At 49.4% G+C, this 21057-nt stretch overlaps 1 protein-coding gene across 2 annotated transcripts in view; it reads right to left on the reverse strand.

Moving 5' to 3' along the window:
* The window catches only part of LOC138566955 (serine/threonine-protein kinase MRCK alpha-like), a 2642347-nt gene that overhangs the window by 417912 nt on the left and 2203378 nt on the right, over positions 1-21057 (reverse strand). The gene's annotated exons all lie outside the window — the stretch shown is intronic.

Genomic DNA, 21057 nt, shown 5'->3' on the forward strand with positions numbered 1-21057 from the left:
ATGTGAAGATCTCGCACTTTAAATGCGATTCTGTGGTTTATAATTTGAGACATTGTAGAAGTCACTGACACCCTGGGAACAAATGACAACAAATTGGGGATTATAAGGAAAGTATCCATGAGGCCATTGCAAATTTTAATACTTAACTCCCTTATGATAATCCACACACGTGTATAAAGTTACAGAATTTTAGGCCGAATCTTTCATACTCAAAATTACCAGAAAGTATTAGAAGGGCGAAACAATGTTTCACAGATTTCAGAGTTGGAGTGGAATGATCTGCATAAAATAGGTAACCTGTTTATGTAAGTTAATAGACTTCAACTGTATAAATGTACCATTTGTGGCAAAATCAGATTTTAGCTAAAGTAACTGGGGGAGGTTTTTGAACACTGTAAAACTCACATCATAAATCTGACATTCTGCCTTGAAATCCAACCAGTTGAGAGCGAGGCGAGGACAAGCACCCCTAACCAACGCAATCGGTTAGAGGTGGGCTTAGTTAAGCCTCCCCAGCCATATAATTTTGATGATGTCACAATGCATAATAAATAAGAGTCCCTGATCTGCTCCATCCATCTTGCTGATCCCAATTACAAGGCCTAAGCATTGCTGCCCTTTCAGCAAGTACTCAATTCTGAAATCCCACTAAAATCCCAAATAAGCAAAGGGAAAGCAGCTGTGGTATTCTTTTGGGAAGCATCCTGAACCAGCTTGGCTTGCTGCCCATTACCTGCATGCCCACTGCAATCCTGCCATTCAGCTGTCCTTTGTCAGGAGAATTACCATCCAGTGACCCGAATTGTCCAGCTGTTCGTTACCCAGTGACCAGACCTTGCCCAGCTGTCTTCTGCCTCTTATTCCTGATTACCCCCTGCTTCTTTCTATCCACTACGAATTTGATTATCTGTGGGTTGAGGGAACACTGCTGTGGGAAACCTTAACTTGGTTGCTATCTTTACTAAATCAAAAAGTGCTCCTATTCAATTGTTCTGTGCATATGTTCTAGGAGAAGGCTAACCAAGTGTCTTGATTCCATTTGCATTGTGATTATCACCCTATTGGTGATTGCTACCCCAAATTAAAAATTGCATGATTTCTTTTGAATTTAAAAAAATGTTTTAAAAAATAATATATATATAGTATTTTCACCAACCAGCCTGGTTCATGGTCCATTGTGACCCAGCGTATTTTAAAAAGAAGGTGTGTTATGAGTTGTGTACCATCTCAAATTGAATCTGCATAAAATAAGGAGAAAGGCATCTCAGTCGTGCACCTACATACTAGGCCGAGTCCAAGGTGTGTGTCGCCAGATTGAGATCCTTAACAGAAGTGAGACTGGCCTCCACAAATTGGAAGGCTGCACAATGCTTGAAAGATACAGCAAAGAGGTTGAAGTACTGGGGTCACACCCAACCCAGGGCATGTTTTACCTGTGAAGAAATCAAGCCACTATTCAGTGTCACAGATGGCCTCAAGTATACTCCAACTCCCAGAGATAATTAAAGAGTTATTAGAAAATCCTGTAGGAGCTCTCTCTCGTCTAGTAAAAACAGTGCACCTCCCTAACCCAGGTATCCCTGCTCACCCCAAAGTTAGTATCTAGAGTTTGTTCACACCTACCATCCAAACTCTGCCTGTTAGGGTTATAGGGTTGTGCATTCCAGACACTCAGGCTCAATCTATCTTCTTCATTGCAAGCCATGTGTGTCTCCCCATTTAACACTGTTCTATTCTCCCCGCGATATTCTCCTTCCTGCAATTTCCTCACCTTTTCTCCCAATCCTTCCTGCTCTGTCCCTCCAAGTCTCTCTATGCCGTTCTACAGTTTACCTTCACCCTCCGATAAGTTTACTCTCTCCCTTGCTACTCTCCTCTCTCCACTTTGACTATCCTCTCCCTTTCACTGTACTGCTACACATTCCTCTACTACTACTCTTCCCTCACTCCACTAGGACTCTCCCCAAGCCACTCCACTATGACTCTTCGCCTTTGTATCTTCCCTCTTTTTCACCATTGGTCTTCTTCCCTGCCCTGGAGGAGTTACAAGTTCCAGAATACAAAAAGGGTGCAACCCTGCCCGATTTGCTGTGTGGTACCGCCATGCCAGAAAGATTACTGCCTGCATTGGGAAGATTTCCAGTTCGTGCCAGTGGTCTATGGTAAGTATTGGGCGGTATATGGGATTTACAGGAAGGTGCTCTGGGAAAAGTTTGCAATAGTTTTGTTTGTGGAGCTTCGGTGCTGCTGTTGGAGCATGAAATGCATGGATTTCATCTGATGGTGCAAAGCATTCCTTTTAGCCACTTGATTCTCTGCTGCTCTGTTTGATCCCTCTCTTTCACTCTTCCTGCAGGTCTGAGTTATCTGATTAATGAAGTAGTCTGTCATGAGGCTCTGGTGGGTTGTAGTCTTGCAGGCTGATCGCCCAAGTATTTGCTGTCCGTTATTTGAAATGAAAAGAAAAACTGACAAGCACTCAATGAGGTATGGGGTGTGTGAGGGTGTAGAAGTCAGGGACGGACCAAGAAGGGCCATGGTTTTGGTTATAAACCTATTTTTTATATACCACAAAGAAACCTATCTATCCCTAACTCTAGGAGGGGTTCCCTGCCTCAACCTAAAACTAAGGAAGTGTCAGAATGTCCGTCAAATAATATTCCCCGTCCTAGTGCAAAACCCTACTTTCACCAGGAGAATGCCTCTGTTCTCCTGCTATTTGGCGTAGTTAAAAGTCCAAGAGAATGGCTATTAGATCACTGGCCTTGGGCAAATCCCCAGGTCCAGAAGGATTCTCTAAAGCTTTTTACAAGAAATTGTCAGGTCAACTTGTGCAACTGCTTCTAGGATGTTTAATAATTCTTCAGTGACCGGTAGTGTGACCTATCCTATGGCTCGCTCTACTCTCACTCTCCTACTTAAGTCTGAGAAGGACCCCAAAGAATGTTCAGCGTACCGGCCCATAGGCATCCTTTATTATGACACACGCATCTGCTCTCAAGTCTTGGAAAATTGCCTTGGCCCATTGCTTCCTTAGCTAATTGGCCTAGCCCAGTCATGGTTTATGCTACAGTGTGTGATGCATAATATTTGCAGGGTGATTGATGCAGTGGATTAGTGTAATAAAAAAATAAAAAAAGATGCCAATGGCATTGCTGTTGCTTGATGTGATAAAACCTTTTTTTCTGTATCTGGTTTTACTGTGTTATATTTGATTTGTTACATTTGATTTTAGTTTATACTTAGTGCTTTAAATCAGCATTTTCTTGTGCCCCATCTGGTCTATCATAGTCCATCAGCTCTGCGCTACGTGCCTACCTGATAATAGTTTTGACTGTGGCTTGAATCCGAGGCATTACTGCTCTCTGCATGCACTGGCATCCAGAGACTACAATCCCCAGAAGGATTTGTAGTCCGGAAGCATTTTTATTAAGAAACTTGGCGCAAAGCCGCTGGCGCCGGTGCGGACGGGATTAGCCAGTCTGTGTCAGTGCTAGGCTGCGGTCTTCTGAGCTTGAATTAGTATATTTTTCACAGACGGACACTAAAGGCTTGGCTGAAGTTCTGGCAGCGATTGAATCAGAAAGAAACAAGTCTTTCGTATGCAAAGATTTTATTGAACAACAACTTCTGAGGAATCACGGTAAGGGCTCAGCTGCCTTACCCATTGTTGTGCCTCCCTCTCTTTCCCCGGTTATCACATGTAGTTGCGCTATTGGCGCATGTACAGACATGGCTTTGTCGTCTACTTTTGTTGAGGAGGAGGAACGGATTATTCCAGTTTTCCCCATTAAATCGCACCCTACGCAGCAAACCACACTAGGTGTGAGAGGGGAACCGCTACTACCGAATATTCACTTATCTCATCTTCCCCCCACCTCTCAAGATGCAACGTGCACTTTCATGGGCACGGGGTGGTAGTCAAACACCAAACAAAAAATCTGCATCAAGTTATACCCATACATAATCTCTTATGTTTGTTACTTAACACACACTCTATTCCTAAACATGCGGCCGAGATAGCAGCTCACAATGAGGACTCAGACAGATGTGTGTGCCTTCACCGAAACATGGGCACATAATGCCGCAGGTCCCTCTCTCTCAATACGGCAATCCCAGAAGGCTACTCCATGCTTAGAGCAGATAGGCCTAAGGGCCGAGGGGTGGGGTGGCGCTGATTTTTAAATCTTAGCTCACCATCTGGGGAAAAACAATTAACATATTGGAAGGCATTGATTCCATCCAGGTCAAAATCGGCTTCAATTCTGAGGCCTCTTTGAACCTCCTACTATTATATAGACCCCCGCCTCCCATCCCGAGGACTTCATCACTTCCCTGTCCAATCACTTGGTTGCTTGCCTTAAACCTCGCACCAGTTTTATCATTTTAGGTGATTTTAATTACTGGCTAGGGCATCATTATTATTAAAACATGTCCCCCTACTCTGTTGGAAGCCATCCTCCAGTTTGTTAATGTGTCCTTCAGAGAGAACATTGTGCCTGATAACTTGAAACGGTCATGGGCGACTCCTCTGTTGAAAAAAGTAGAGGTTCCCAAAGAGGACCCCCTGAACTATAGGCCTATTACTAATTCGGCATCCTTGATGAAAATACTTGATAGGGTTGCCTACAAGCAGGTAGCCAACCACTTGGAAAGCTTCCCCATACTTAACTGCCGACAATAGGGTTTCAGAGCCAGGCACAGTACGGAAACTGCCCTTCTGGAACTGAAATCTAGGCTCCTGGCTAACACAGACAAAGGAGAGGCCTTGTGGCGCATGCTGGTGGACCTTTCCGCTGCCTTCGACCTGGTTGGTCACCAGACTGCAAAAAGTGGCAGCATTCTCCTCCAAGGCTTCCCGCTGGGTAGCCTCCTTTCTCCGGAACAGTGAAAGCTGTGTATGCTCAGAAACAGTGGAAATAACCATGGGGTTGCGCAAGCAGCAAGACTGTCTCTGTGTTTTTATAACATATTTACAGCTCCCTTTTTTGCCATGCTTGAACAGGAAGGCATTTGGTTCACCAACTTTGCGGCTGATACCCAGTGTATCATCCCCTTGACTGGTGACCATGCACAAGATGAAGCGAGGATAAACAAAACATATACATGCATTGAAAATTGGATGATCATGAACGGTCTGGCCCTGAACTGGTCCAAGACCGAACTCATGATTGTGGGGTGATCCAGCACGATTTCCAAACTGGACTCTCAGTATAGAAACTACCAACTTGGTGATGTCAATATCAAAACCCTTAAGAAAGTAAAGTCTCTGGGGGTTATCCTAGACCAGCACCTCTCCATGAAGGCCCACATGGGGAGTTTAGTGTCAGGAGCAGCATACTACTGAAGACTCTCTGCACATCTATGTCCCCTGATTTCTCAGAGTAATGCGGAAACACTGGCATGGGCCATCTTAAGTGCAAAAATTGATTATTGCTGCAGCCTATTGATAGGCATTAGCAAAACTGAAATATATCGCCTCCAGGTGATCCAAAACAGGCCAATGAAGGTGATTAAGGGTCTGGCAAGACGCAACCATGTCACGCGAGTCCGAAGAACTCTGCACTGGCTCCACATCGAGGCAACAATTTGTTATCGCCTGTTGCTGATCACCTTTAGAAGTCTACTGGGCATTATGCCCTGCTATTTGAACGGTCTTATTGCGAACAAGACTGCTTCGCGATCACAGAGATCTAATCAAACCAAAATGCTGGCGATTCCCAGATGCAAATCTAAAAAGGTGGCAAAAGCATCTATCGCAACAGCAGCACCGGCAGCCTGGAATTGTCTGAGGCTGGAATCTAACATGGAACCTTTTAAGAAAAAGTAAAAAACTTGGTTGTTTGATTAATTTCCACCCCTTCGCCCTTCCATTGACTGATTTCCGCTGATACTCTTCTCGTGGTATTTGTCTTTTTGTGTTGTCCGTGCATTATGCCTCCGGGTCCATTGCTGCGCATTATAAATCGAATAAAGTAAAGCAAAGCATTAGCTGGTCATAGTTAAACAGGTTTGAACTGCTTTTGGGTTTAAACCTAACTTTGTAAAGTTGGTTCTAGCGAATTTTCATTGCCCGCATACGTCCATCACAAACTATCCGACACCATCCCAATTCATCGGGGTATACAACAGGGCTGCCCCTCATCTTCTCTGTTTGCCCTGGCTCTTGAACTCTTTGTGATAAAAATATGAAGCAATTCTTTGATCACAGGGGTTGACACAGGCACGACTACACATAGACTGGCCTTATTTGCTGATATAATTTTTATGATGATCACTCCGACATCTACACTTCCGGCGGTTATCTCAGACTTAGATTTATTCGGACAGATCTTGAGATTAGCCATTAATTATAGTAAATCAGTAGCCATTAATTATAGTAAATCAGCAGCCCTCAACATTTCTATGTCTCAGGCACAGTCGAACAAGTTACTCTCTTACCTGGTAACGTGCTTTCAATGGGATGGCCCGACGACGTATTCCATATTTATGACAATCACCACAGCTGTGCTGCTTGGGAAAATCTTTCGGCGTCTGCGTCCTGCGTCGATGACGTCGATACGCCATCCTCGAGGGCCTCCGTCGAGCCGACGTCACCAGATGTTATAAGTAGGACGCACGACGCCTGTAGCCTCAGTTGTAGTTTTTTCCCAGAACGTGTGGCACCAATCTTCTGCCAGTAGGACCACAGAAAGCCTTGCGGAAACATAAGCTGCAATCGCATAAGTAATTCTGTAGCGGGGAAGCCAGGGAGGGAGCGATATGGAACACGTCGTCGGACCATCCCATCGAAAGAACGTTACCAGGTAAGAGAGTAACTTGTTCTTCGAGGGGATTGGGTCCTCCGACGTATTCCATATCTATGATATGATATGGCATTTGTAACACACCTATACACAAGTGTTTCAGACTCCCAAAGCAGTACCAACGTAAGGAGGTGGGAAAAGAATTTAGATATACAAATTTAGAATGCCCAATCAAATTGCAGAGTAAAGGACCGCCTTGCCAAAGGCCAGCTCCTGCCCATGGATAGAATCTAGGGAGTAGTGACGTACAAAAGTATGGACCGAAGTGGCTGCATCACAGATGTTACGAATCGGAACACCACTCTGCAGGGCAATAGAGGCAGCCATACCCCTAGTCGAATGGGCCCGTAAGCCTACAGGAGGGTCCTTACCCGCCAGGGGGTAACATTCAGAAATTGCCAAGATAATCCATCTAGACAAAGTCTGCTTAGTCACAGCTTGTCCCAAACTCCTTCCAGCGTAACCAATAAAGAGCCGATCGTCCACTCTGACCTGGGACATGCGTGAAATATAGAAACTTAAAGTTCTCCTAGAATCTAACCTATGGAGCCTCTCCTCGTCCTTACCAGGATGCAGAGGACGATAAAATGCCGGAAGAACAACCTTCTGGCTTAAATTAAATTCCGACACCACCTTCGGAAGAAAGGAAGGACGAACTCGAAGGACAACCCTGTCCTTATGAAACACAGTGAAGGGTGGCTTAATTGAAAGTGCCTGTAACTCACTCTGCGAGCGGAAGTGTCCGCAACTAAAAATACAGTTTTAAGGATTAACAGTCTCAAAGGACAAGAATGTAAAGGCTCAAATAGAGCACCCATTAGAAACTTGAGAACAAGGTTCAAATCCCAACCGGGCACCTGGAAAGGTGACAGAGGGAACACATTAGTGAGCCCTTTCAAAAACTGAGAAATTAAGGAATTTTAAAATAAGAACACTCCTCAGTCGAGTGCTTAAATATGGACAGCGCCGCCAGGTAACCTTTAATGGTACCTACTTGCAAGCCCCTGTGGGCTAAAGAAAGCAAAAAAGACAGAACTACAGGAATGTCACAAGAAAAAGGATCCACATTCTGAACCCTGCACCAGTCGCAGAACTTTCTCCAACGGCAACTGTACAGGGATTTAGTTGCCGGCCGTCTGGCCGAAAGTAACACCTCCATCACGTCTTCAGGGAGGTCCCAATCCTTATACCTCAACCTTTCAGAAGCCAAGCGTGAAGGTTGAGGGATCTGACCTCTGGATGGAGAACCTGACCCCCCTCCCGTAAGAGCAGATCGTCTCGGTAGGGAAGACGACATGGAGGGCAGATGGACAAGTCGAGAAGGTCTGGGTACCACGTCCTCCTGGCCCATGCCGGAGCAACGAGGATCATCCCGGAACCGAACCTCCGTAACCTCCGCAGCACTTGCAGGATGACAGGGACTGGAGGAAACGCGTATAGCAGTGGGAATGACCACTCCACCACAAACACGTCTCCTAAGGCTCCTCTTGGAGGAAATTCCCGCGAGCAGAACCTTTCGCACTTCCAGTTGACACTGGAGGCGAAGAGATCCACTTGAGGGGTCCCCCAAAGGGCAAAGATCTCCAGGAGAATCTCCTGAGCCAACTCCCACTCGCGAGAGATCGCGCTCTGCCTGCTCAGAGCGTCCGCTGTCTCGTTTTCGTCTCCGGCCAGATGAACTGCCGAGATCGAAATTCCCTGCTGGATGGCCCAGAACCAGAGCTGCATCGCCTCCCTGCACAGAGAAAGTGACCCTTCCCCCCCCCCCCCCCCTTTTGTTGAGGTAGTGCATGGCCACTGTGTTGTCCGTCAGAATCAGGACATTCTTTCCTCGCACAGTCGGCAGAAAAGCCTTCATGGCAAGCCTGACGGCCCTCAGCTCCAACAGATTGATATGGAGTCTGGACTCCGACGGAGACCAACGACCGCAGACTGTCAACTCGTTGGCATGAGCTCCCCGTCCTGTGAGGGATGCGTCCGTCACGATAGTCACCTCCGGCCAGGGTAGCCAAAATGGTGCCCCCCCTCATCAGATTGCCTTCGACGTCCCACCACAGAAGATCCTGGGCGACCGAGGGCGGCACCTAAATGGGGTCCGACATCCTGCCGGAGGACTGTGACCACTGCAACTTGAGAGCCCATTGCAGAGATCTCATCTGGAACTAGGCCTCTGGCATCAGAAGAATACAGGATGCCATGCGGCCGAGCAACCTCAAGAACTCGAACGCAGGGAGACTCTGGGCATGTTGAAACTTGTGCACCATCTGCTTAATGTGGTGAGCCCTCACCTGGGGAGGGAAACACTGCCCCAGGGATGTGTCAAGCACCAGTCCGATGTACTGGAGCAGCTGTGTTGGCATCAAGTGGGAGTTCTTTAAGTTGAAGGAGAAGCCCAGCTTGTGAAGGGAGTGGCAGGTGACGGACAGATGATCCAGGACTTGCTCGGGAGAGAGCGCCCTGATCAAATAATCGTCCAGGTAGGGGTAGACGTGAATCCCCCCTTTCCTGAGATACGCTGCCACCACCACCATGAGCTTGGGGAAAACCCTCGGGGCGGAGGTCAATCTGAACGGCAGGACCCGAAACTGAAAGTGCGAGTCGCCACCCGTGAACCTGAGGTACTTCTTGTGCTTGGGATGGATTGGCATATGAAAATAAGCGTCCTTGAGGTCTAGAGACACCAACCAGTCCTGAAGTTGAAGGGCGTGGAGGACTTCAGAAAGAGTAACCATCTTGAACTTGTCCTTCCTGAGGAGCTTGTTTAAACCGTGCAAGTCCATGATGGGTCTCAAGCCTCCGTCTTTCTTCGAAATCAAAAAATAAGAGGAATACCAACCCTTGTTCCTCTCCGCTGCAGGCACCAGTTCTATAGCGCTTTTCTCCAGCAGGGATTGAATTTCCTGCGCAAGTAGCGGATCCGGACTCTTCAAAGAGAGGTTCCCTGGTGGATTGTCGTGAGGCCTCTGCCGGAAAGGAAGACAGTAGCTATGGGCTATGATCTCCAGAACCCACACATGTGAAGTAATGGCACGCCATTCTACAAGATGCTGCACCAGCCTTCCCCCAACCGGAGAAGCATGGGCCTCATGACTGACCTGAAACGGCTGTGGCAGTGCCTGAGGGCAAAGAGGCAACTGCTTGCGCGGCCTTGGCACCTAGAGTACCTTGTTTTCCACCTCTGGGACTCCTACGGTTGCCCCTTTGACTAGCAGCTCTTCTCCATTTACTAAAGGACGAGTAATATCAAAAGGAACCTCCCCTCCATTGCTGTCCCCTAGGACGAAAAGGCGGAGGTTGGCGGACTACAGCGCCCAATGACTTTGCTGCAGCTTTGGAGGTCTGCAACCTCTCAAGACTCTCGTCAGCCTTGCTGCCAAAAAGGTGTACTCCATCAAAGGGTATGTTGAGGAGGCGGGCCTGCACATCAGGAGCAAAACCCGACTTCCGCAACCACGCAAACCTGCGTATTACGGTGCTCACCACCATGGACCGGCTGACACAATCAACCATGTCCAGACCCGACTGAACTGATTCACACATGGCATCCTTGCCATCCTGCATGATAGCAAGGAAACCATCCCGTTCCTCCCCTTCGGGAATATGATCAGCTGCTAGGGAAATACAGTTCCACAGAGTGTGTGTGAAACGAGACAAGGCACAAACAGCAGCCTGAAGCGCCATACCCCCAGAATAAAATACCTTCTTTTCCCAACCGTCAAAATGTTTGTCGTCCTTATCAGGGGGTATGGTAGGGTACGACGCCTGCTTTGCGGGGGTCGTAGCCGCCTGCCCCACCAAACTTTCCGGAGTGGGGTGCGTGGTCAAGGAGCAGGGGTCGCCACTGGCTGGGCGATATTTCTTTGGCAAGGACTTGCTCACTGCCGGGAGACTCTCCGGAGAAGTCCAAGCCGCAGCCACCCTTGTCTGCAAGGCCATATGGAATGGCAGCACCGGGTCACAGTTGGTGGACCATGGTCCAGGATATCAGTCAGGTCATCCTGCTGAAAATCCCCAGGGGGGCAGACCACCCCAGGTAATCCGTGACTCTCGACATCACGTGCCGATAAGAGGAGTCAGCATGCATGCCAGGCTCAGGCCTACCAAATTCCACCTACGGAGAGGTATCGCGCCGACTGGCGTCATGCAATGACTGGCGCAGCTCCTCAAGCTGGCAATGACCAGAAACAATGTCATCAGGGACCTCTGCAGGAAACACCCCTTCCTCCGACCCCTCATCCACCTCAGAAATATAACCCAGAGGCTGGAATGAGGGAACCGAAAAAGGAACAAAGACATGTTTTGCCTTAGCCAGAGCTTTTCTAGGGGGTTCCCCCGTACCACGAGGCATCCCCGACAAAACCGCCTCGAAAGGTGTTGAGGGCGTCGATGGAATTGGTGTCAACGTCGAGCGCGGCGCCGACAGCTTCGACAGCGTTGACACAGGCCTCGAGGGCGGAGCCCCGAGCATGTCTCTCGACAGCCTGGGCGCTGATGGCATCGACGACTTCCTCGGAGGCGGGGCCTCGAGAGAGTCCGTGGACGACCTCGGCGCCGCCGGCGTCGATGTCTTCCTCGAAGACTTCACAGGTTCACACGGTCTCGATGGCGTCGAGGACCGGGACCTGGAACGGGCATGTCTAGAGCGACCATCCTTGTCCGACCGGGACCTCGAAGGCGCCCGGTGGTCGTGACGACTGCTCAAGCCCGAAGGCAGACGAGCAGTGTGTCTAGCACGGCCACGACCAGCGTCCTCAGACAGCGCGGACGGACCAGAGTCCTGCGATTGAAAAATCTCCAACATCTACTTTCGGAAGGAATCCCATTCCTCAGGAGTGGAATGCTTGTTGGGACAAGCAATCCGCCGATGGGCGGAGTCCTCGGAAGAGGACGGGGAAGGCGACCGGTGACGGTGCTTCCTGGAGTGCCTCAAAGAGGCAGAGGAATGGCGGGACTGACTCCCAGACCAAGAACTCCCGGACTCCCGACGATGCGGAGAGTCGCCCCTCGAATCGTCCGTCGAAAGACCAGTGGAACGCGACTTCCGGGGCTTGGCCACCTTACCGACCAACAGCTTCTTCTTACGCTCCCGCAAGGCCTTCAATGTGAGCAATTGGCAGTTGACACAGTTGTCCGTATCATGGTCCTCCCCGAGGAACCAGAGGCAAGCGTCGTGTGTATCCGTCAGCGACATCTTGGACCCGCACACCAGACACTTCTTAAACCCGGACCGCGGGGTGGAAGAAGCCATAGACATCATATTCGATATTGCAATGAAGAAACATTTTCGAAGAACCGAAAGAACAGGATTCAGTAGAATTGAGGCGCGCCGAGATCTCCGAAGCGAACAGGTTCGCGGAAAAAACAGAACTGAGGCTACGGGCGTTGTGCGTGGGGATTCACCTCACACGCTCCAATGATACTCTTTTCCACCACAATTTCCGGGGCCTCTTCCTTGAATTATTTCAAGACCATGACCAATCGAAAAGCATTGAGATGCCTTGGTTTGGCAGAGGCACTGCGGTTAAGATGAACATTTGCTATATATTTCCCTGCCCCGCCCAGTACAAGTGCTATCTTATTCTTAAATCTTTGCAATCTAGAACATGGGACTTCATTTGGCAGGAGAACCCGCCTCCGCCCCCCACCCCCCAATTGCTGCAAGGAGGGGTGGTGGTGCCAAATATATACCAATATCTGCTTGCAGCACAAGTGTCAGTGCTATTTGATTTTGCAGACGCACAGCAACATAAGCGTTGTAAGGAATTTGTACAAGAATCTCTGATGTTCCATTAACCTCTCTACCATGGCTGCCACTTTCTCATGGGACACAGAAGAATATGTTGCTACTTTCCCCCTTGATTAGCTTATCTTATTGGTACAGAGAAGTATGCACATACCAACTTACCACCCACCCCTCCAGATGACTCCAGTTTTTCACAACCCTGTTTTTACTGCGGGATTAGCAGCAGATAGCTTTGCCAGATGGAGAGAGAGCGGGTTGTGCAAATTCAATCAATTATATGAAGAAGGGGGCCCCCCGCATTTGAGCAGTGTAAAACGACATTCACACTGCCGGTGTTTTACGCAACTCAGGCACTGGGCATCCCACCCTGAGAACAGGAAAGGGGAAGGGAGAGACATGATGCCTTTAGAAAAGTTGATATAATTTAACCTTTTTTGTCTGTTACAAGATCTCTAATATATACAACATACTAACGGGCAGTGCAGGTGAGGAGATGCCATACATGAAAAGTTAGGGAAAAGATTTGGGTCGCACGATTCCAATTATATGATGGGAAATTATATGTAAGAGGGCTTCTAAGACATCCTTATGTACTGGAATAACAGAAAACTCCAAGTCCTTTACCGGTGGTATCTCATGTCAGACAGGCTGCACAAAGTGTATTCCCTGGTTTCTCCCCAGTACTGGAGAGGGTGCTCGGAGGTTGGACAACGGGCTAAGAAGCCTACAAAAAATGTAAATAACCGTAAACTTCAGAAGGAGGAAGAACTTGTGACAGACAGCACAATACGTAGCATCAGAAAAGATTTTTTTGTTGTTGGAAGAATCAACATGTGACAAGTAAGACAGGAGACGTTACCAAGGAACATCACCAAGCCATCATTAAAAGAGAAGATGCATACAAACCATCGACTTTCTGAGCAGGGATGGATCGGAGGAGAGATGAGGAATCTACGGGAGAAGAATCCATAGAAAGAACATTACGGTAAGTAATTTCTCCTTCAATTAATTGCTTTTCCCCTGCATTTTCCTCATCTGATAAGACTCCCAAAGCAGTAGATGAAGGAGGCGGGCAGAAAGTGAGTAACAGATTTTGAAGCACCGACCTGCAAAAACACGCATCAGCTATGCAAGCAACATCTAAACTATAGTGTTTAGTAAAAGTATGAAGGGCTAAACATGTTGCTGTGTGACAAATATCCCTAACAGGCACTCCCCTTTGTAATGCGGTTGACGCCGCGACACCCCTAGTTGAATGCGCCTTGATGCCTGCCGTAATTCCTTGCCAGCGGACTGGTAACATTCTGCTAAACGGAAGAACCACCAGCAGGACAAAGTTTGCTTAGTTATATCCAGGCCCTTACAGGGTAAGGAGAAGGCCACAAAGAACTGGTCAGGTCTTCTGAACTCAGAAGTCCTTGGATCTAGAAGCCCAGGGCACTTTTAGGATCTAGGAAACCGCTCCACCTCTTTAGAAGGGTGCAGTGGTGGATACAATACTGGGAGGTCAATGGACTGTGATAAGCGAAATTCAGAGACAACTTTTGGAAGAAAACCAGGCCTCACCCTGAGCAAGACTTTCTCGAAAAAAACGCAGGAAGGGAGCTTTGCAGCATAAAGCATGTAGTTCACTCACCTGCCTAGCAGATATAATAGCCACTAGAAAGGCGGTCTTCAAGGAGAGGATTCTTAAAGAACAAGTGTGCATAGGCTCAAAAGGATCCGCCATCAGATACGTCAACACCAGATTAAGATCCAAAACTGGGAAAACAAAGAGAGTTGGCGGAAACCTATTTACAAGGCCCTTCAGGAATTATGCCATCACCGGGATCGTAAAATATTGTTAGGCAGAAACCTGTGCAGTTCCCTTAGGGACCACTGCAAAAGATTTAAGACTACAGGTGTTTGGCAGTAAACCCACTTGGTAGCAGTCTGTAACACACAGATTCACTTGGTAGCAGTGGCAGAGCAGTCAGACTTCCCTCAAGAAGAGTTAGGCAGTATACAGAGTATACACAAGCGGTACAGAGATACAGTAGCACAAGCAAACACTGACCAGAGCTTTGGTGTAAGAGTATATAATTATTTATTTAAAGACACACTTGTAAATTACACTAGCACACAACAGGTAAGTAAATTCAACACACAGTCACTATTATATATATACAACCCTAATTGCTTATTAGACAATTCTTAATGAGAAACACCACTTATTTTCAGACAGAGGTGAGCGCTTAGCAAAAGATGGCACTCTAATAAGTTATTAAAAGGGGGGGGAGACAGAGTTATGAAGCACACAAATTTCAATACTTTTCAAAGAACCACAGGGAGGCAGGTTAGGCAAAGTCTACTGGAGAGCAAGGAAGTTCAAATGCCAGGCCCACTCTTAGAGAGAGCAAGCAAAATGTGTCCAGGATCACACAGTGGGGTTATGCCCAAAGAGTCTTGTAGATAGTTCGCACACAAAGAATGAAATTAAAGTCAGGAAAAGTTAGCTTGGTTGTCCCAGGCCATCCCAGGTTAGAGAGTCGAGGCTTTACTGCCGCCCCGAACGATCTGTCGCAAGGGAAGCCAGGCGGGACACAGTACCTTAAGTGGGAAGGATGCTCCAACGGGGGCAGTTGTTCCTGGCAGCAGGTGCAAGTCAGTGTTTCGCCCAGAGGAAGAGGAGGTCTCGACGTGGAGGAAAGATGAAGGTCGTTGCACTGCCAGGGAAGAAACCAGCCGCAGAGTTCTCCGGTTAAAAGGTACTACCCTTCTATTCGCGGTAGTGGTAAACCGTGGTATTCCGGTTGCCAGGGTGCTTGGCACGGGCAAGGCGGCCACGAGATGCTCCAGGAAGGCGAAAAGATGGCAAAACTGGTTATCCCCACCAGTCAAAGGAAGAAGACTCTCTGGACTGGAGATCTCCTCTGTCATCGGGAAAAGTGGTGAGACGGTTCAGCAGGGCTCCACCGGTGGTGTCGTCGTTGCACGTCGGCTCAGCTTCTCCATTCTCGGATTCTTAGGTCCTGTGGCGACTTCTGAAGTTCCAGTCCCCAAAGCCCTGCTTTTATGCAGCAAACCCACATTCATTCAGCCTAGCTGTCAATCAAACATGCTAAGTGGTGAGCCGCCCGGCTCACCACTTGGGCCAATCACACAAGAGTGCGACTTGAGTTGCCAAGGCAACTCAGTCAAGGGTGCCTAAACCCCCTCCCACACCCCCTGTGCTACCCAGACAGAGTGGCACCACTTTTTGAGGCTTCTGTGGAGAAGCCCGCCAAAAAGTGGAACAAAGGGCTCAATTTGGGTTGGAGTCACAGAAGAGAACACAAACGCCATTTTAGAATCGAGTTCTGGCAAAAAATACCAACCGGTGAATTAATATTAAATAAATAAGCCAGCGGTATGTTCGAGGCTATAGGAATTAAATAATTAAAGTTGGTAGCCTCGAACAATGGGAAAATCCCATAGAGATATATTTGCAGTCGAATATAAAAAGTAGTATCCACTGCCACCAGCCAAACCTCGATCAGGGGGGACGGAGACGTGCCCCTCGAACAACAGACCCCGGGGCAATCGAATTGCCCCGACCAGTACGTCCACAATATGATGGTTTGTACTGGTTTCTGTTCATAATTTGGGACTAGTAAAGCCAATGGTGACTTTACATGCCCTGGGAGACAGTAGTCAGTCCCAGGGTATGGAGTCTATGTTTGGGGGTCGCTACGACACCCCTGGGTTACGGAACGGAGGGTGCTGTGTAATCCACATCAAAAACACATGAAACCCTATCGAGTAAAAGACCCCATAGCCCATAAAAAACATGGAAAGACAAAGGAACCCTTAAATCATGTCTAAGAGTGGGAGTAAGAGAGTCTCACTCTTAGCAGGAGAAAGAAATAAACCTCAAAAATCCAGCAAAGCTGCTGGGGGACTCACTAGGTTTGGGAAATTAGCCCTTACAGAGAATTCTCCCTAACAAATATGAACATTGATCCAGGGACCTTGTAAAAACAGACAGGGCCGCCAAATATCCTTTGACTGTGGTGACCTGAAGGCCTGCTGATGCCAGTGACAGAAGGAACTCCATCACTGTAGTGGTGGGGCAAGAGATGGGGACAAGCGCGCGTTCCCTGTGCCACGACTCAAATCTTCTCCACCTGCACGTATACAGGGATCCTGCAGACAGGAACACCTCAAGTACCTCCTCAGAGAGGTCGCAGTCATAATATCTCATCCTCTCAAGCGCCACGCATGTAGGTTGAGTAACTCTGGGTTCGGGTGATGCAACCGACCTTCCGACTGGGTTAAGAGTTCCGGCCGCCAAGGCAACCGGAGAGGTGGGCAGATGGCCAGATCCAGAAGATCCGCGTACTAGGTCCTCCTTGCCCAGTCCAGTGAAATCATGACCATGGATGCTCGAAACCTCTTGACCCTCCTGAGAGCCCAAGGAATGACGGGTATCAGAGGGAAGGCATAGTGGAGAGTAAAGGTCCAGTCCACCAGAAACTCGTCCCCTAGCACACTGTTCGTTGGGAATTCCCTTGAGCAAATCTGTCTGCACTTACTGTTGGACTCTGTGGCAAACAGGTCCACTGTTGGTGTACCCCAGTGAGAGAAGACCTCCTCTAGGACTTCCTGGAACACTTCCCAGTCGTGTGAGACCGTGCTCTGCCTGCTCAGTGCATCCGCCAAACTGTTCTCTGTCCCTGCCAGATGACCTGCTGAGACTGACATCTGGTTCTCCAACAGCCAGAACCACAGTTGGATCGCCTTTTTATAGAGGGAGAGGGAATGTATGCCACATTGCTTGTTTAGGTAGTGCATAGCCACTGTATTGTCCGTCAGAATCTAGACATGCTTCCACTCCAGAGACGGGGCAAATGCCTTCAGGACTAAACGGATGGCTCGCCACTCTAGTCAGTTGATGTGCTAACCTGGCTTCCATTGCTGACCAAAGGCCGTTGACCAGCAAGTCTTCGCAGTGAGTGCCCAAACCCTTCAGAGACGCATCCGTGACCACTCAGGCCTGAGGCCATGGAGACCAGAAGGGTTCCCCCACCATGAGATTGCTGCCGGTGCGGACAACTTGAGGGGATACGAGAGAGCTTCGAGGTGCTGTGACCACTGACCCCTTTGGAGCCACTGAAGGGATCTCATGCGCAGTCTGGCCTCTGGAACCACAATAATATAGGAGGTTGTGAGACCCAAGAGGCGGAGGAAGGAAGTCGCTGGTAGAGTGGCGTGGTTCCTTCAACCATCTGTGCCAAGCTGTTGACTCTCTTCCGGAGGGAAGGCCTTCCTAACCCGGGTGTCTAAGACTACCACGATGAACTAGAGCCTTTGGACCGGTGTCACTTAGGATTTCTTCAAGTTCATGGAGAAGGCCAGCTTGTGCAGTAGTAGGCAGGTGTCCTCTACATGAGACACGACCTGCCCCGCTGACTTCCCTCGGATTAGCCAGTCCAGGTACGGGAATACATGGATCCCGGATCCCCTGAGGTGAGCCGCCACTACCGCCATGAGCTTGGTTAAGACTCTCGGAGCGGAGGTCAAACCAAAAGGGAAGCACCTTGAACTGATGGTGCTTGTCCCCTATGATGAAACTCAAGAACTTTCTGTTCTTTTGATGAATCGGCACACGGAGACCATCCCCTTTTCTTGGGTACCAAGAAATACCAGGCATAACAACCCGATCCTCTCTGTTTGGGTGGTAGCTCTTCCACTGCACCCTTCAACAACAGCACTCACAGTTCTTCCAGTAGCTCCTGTCCCAGTTGGATCGGAGGCAATGGGGGTCTTTCCGGTGGTTTTCTTAAGAAGGGCAGACAATCCCACCGAACAAGCTATAGAGCCCAGGCATCAGAATAACTCCCTCCCACTGGGGCCAGTGCTGCGTCAACTGTCCACCAATAGGTAAAATGTGAGAGGGGAAATCCAAGCGGCTTAGGAGGCTGGGTCGCCCTTGCCGCTTCTTGCTGGCCCTTAGAAGCCCGACCCCCTATCCCCCTTATGGGGTGCGAGAAACGCTTCTGCCCTTGCCTGGCCGGTGGGAGCTGCACTTTCCTGCCGTAAAGCCTATATAGCCTATAGCCCCTTGCCCAAGAGGCAAAGCTGAAGGCAGGCTTGGCCGGCTTCGCAGCCAGGCCTAAAGATTTAACAGCGATTTTGGATGCCTTAAATTTCTCCAAGGAATCGTCAGCCTTTTGGCCGGACAGGAAATCTCCCTCAAAAGGAATGTCCAGCAATTTTGCCTGGACATTAGGCGAAAAGCCAGAAGATTTTAAGTAGGCCTGCCTCTTCAGCATTACTGCTGATGCCATAGAACAACGCACACAGTCAGTGATGTCCAGTCCCGTTCACAGAGACTGCCTAGCCACCTCCGGAGTAGGGTGAGAGTAGATGAATGAAGGGTCCCCTCTAGTTGGCCTATACTTCCCAGAAATGGTGCAACTAACTGGGGGAATAGAACAAGGATGCTGCCACAGAGTGGTCAGAGGGTCAGCGATTCCATGGTTTAGAGGCATGTTGCCCTCCGTCACCAGACCTTCATCCAAAATATCGGTGAGGTCGTAGCCCTGCAATCCTAAGGTGTCAATGACCCTTCCTACCAAAGCACTGTATTTGGAGAAATTATGAGTATAGGGCTGGCTTAGTTGAAATTCCAGGTCTGATGAGTTATCCAAACCACTGGCCTCATGAAGGCCCTGAGCTAAAGAGTGCAACCAAGATGATGGCTCCCTAACGAGCTCCGGTGTCGCACCCTCAATAAATCCTGAAAATATATGATTCCAGACTCATACAAACACGATCTGCCCCCAACTGCCCCCCAACCATCCAGCGGCGAGGAGAATCCAGTCTCCAAGGACTCGTAAGCCCTCACAGCAGTCCAGCCGCACTAATCAGCGCCAGCCGACCGGGCCTCAATGACTTGAGAGAAACGGCGCACCTCCGCCCCCGGAGACAGTTTGCCGGCAACAGAGCCCTGCTGTGTGCGACCCGGTGTGATTTGGTGGAGGGGGCTCCCCCCGCATGCAGCCGCAGCGGATCCTAGGCACAAAGCGAGGTGTGCCCCGGCGTCCTCTGGGGGCGCGGCCCAAAGTGGACTAATGCCAGGGCTGACCGCGCACTCCGGGGACGAACCCACAGCCATTGGGCCCATCTCCTGGCGGGGATCTGGGCTGACCGGCAGGAAGCGAGGCAGACCGGTGCGGCAGCAGCAGCGAGGGCGCCTGGAGCAGCGGCAGCCCCCCCAGCCCCAGACGACCAGCGAGAAGATGTGAGCGGAGGGGCCCAGCGGAGGAGACGACCACTTGCCTGGGAATATTGCTGGGCGCAAGCAAGGCGCTCTCCACAAGGTGAGAAGATCCTGAGCCCTCGTTCTTCCCCAGTAATCACCCGGTAACCCACTCCGGCCTAAGGCGCGGGATTAATAGAAAGCACTGTGGGTCAGTGGGCCTCCCGCTGAGTGGGCAGCAGTAACAAGAGAGTCCCACAGACCTCACAGAGGGACCCCCCCCCATTAACTCTGAGGCTGCGCAATAAATAGAGCCATCAAGCTGCGGGCTTGACCCCCCCCCTTGATCCATATAAAACGCCTTCGGCCTGCAGGTGCAGGGGGTGAACTGGTGGGCGCATTCTCACAGTCTGCCCTAGACACGGACCCCAGTCAGGGGGAGGGACACTCCATAGCGAACAGAAGAAAGGGCGCCTGCTCCATCACTCAGGCGCTCCCCAACAACACATTAACCACGCAGTACCACCCAAGCCCATGGAAGCTAAGCTGGGCGAGTGACTCTCAGCGCCTCGCCCGCAGCCTCGTGCGGAACCCAGATCAGGCAATTAAGTCACTCAGCACCAGAGGTCTTTCTCCTCCTTTCGGCTATCAAGAAGAGCTACTGGCATTCAGAACTGGGTTAGCGATCAACCCCATCCTGCAGCCCCAACAACGCACAGGCGACGCCCGCAGCCATCAAATTTCCTCAGGCCCCATAAAAACCCAAAGATCGATACAGTGCAAAGATCAAAGAGCAGCAATGACCTAGCATCCAGAAATGGGGAAATCCGACAAATCACCAAGGAAACTTACATTCGAACCAGGATCAGTCGTTAAGACACCCATATCAAACAACCAACCAGCCGACCCTGGGGAAACACTGCCTTTCACCAACGACATCGACCAATGAATTGGACTTCAAAGGGATCCTTCTCAAGCTCAAATCCGGCATTGGCAACATCGACAGCAAGCTCGACAATCTATCGGCAAAGGTTGACCAGATCCAACACCAATTAGACAAACAAGGCGATAGGATAGACACAGCCGAACAACGGATTTCGGACTTGGACGACCACACAAAATCCCTGGCATCAAGGCTGTCAACAATGGAAACGCAAATGAAGGCCGTGGTGGCCAAGAATGAAGATCTTGAAGGGCGCTCACGCCAAAATAATATCAGAATTCTAGGAGTGAGAGAGCACCAAATCGCAATAAAAATGGAGGACTATGTAGAACAGATTAGCACA

This window comes from Ambystoma mexicanum, chromosome 2p, assembly GCF_040938575.1.
Source record: "Ambystoma mexicanum isolate Mex_15411 chromosome 2p, UKY_AmexF1_1, whole genome shotgun sequence".
NCBI lineage: Eukaryota > Metazoa > Chordata > Amphibia > Caudata > Ambystomatidae > Ambystoma > Ambystoma mexicanum.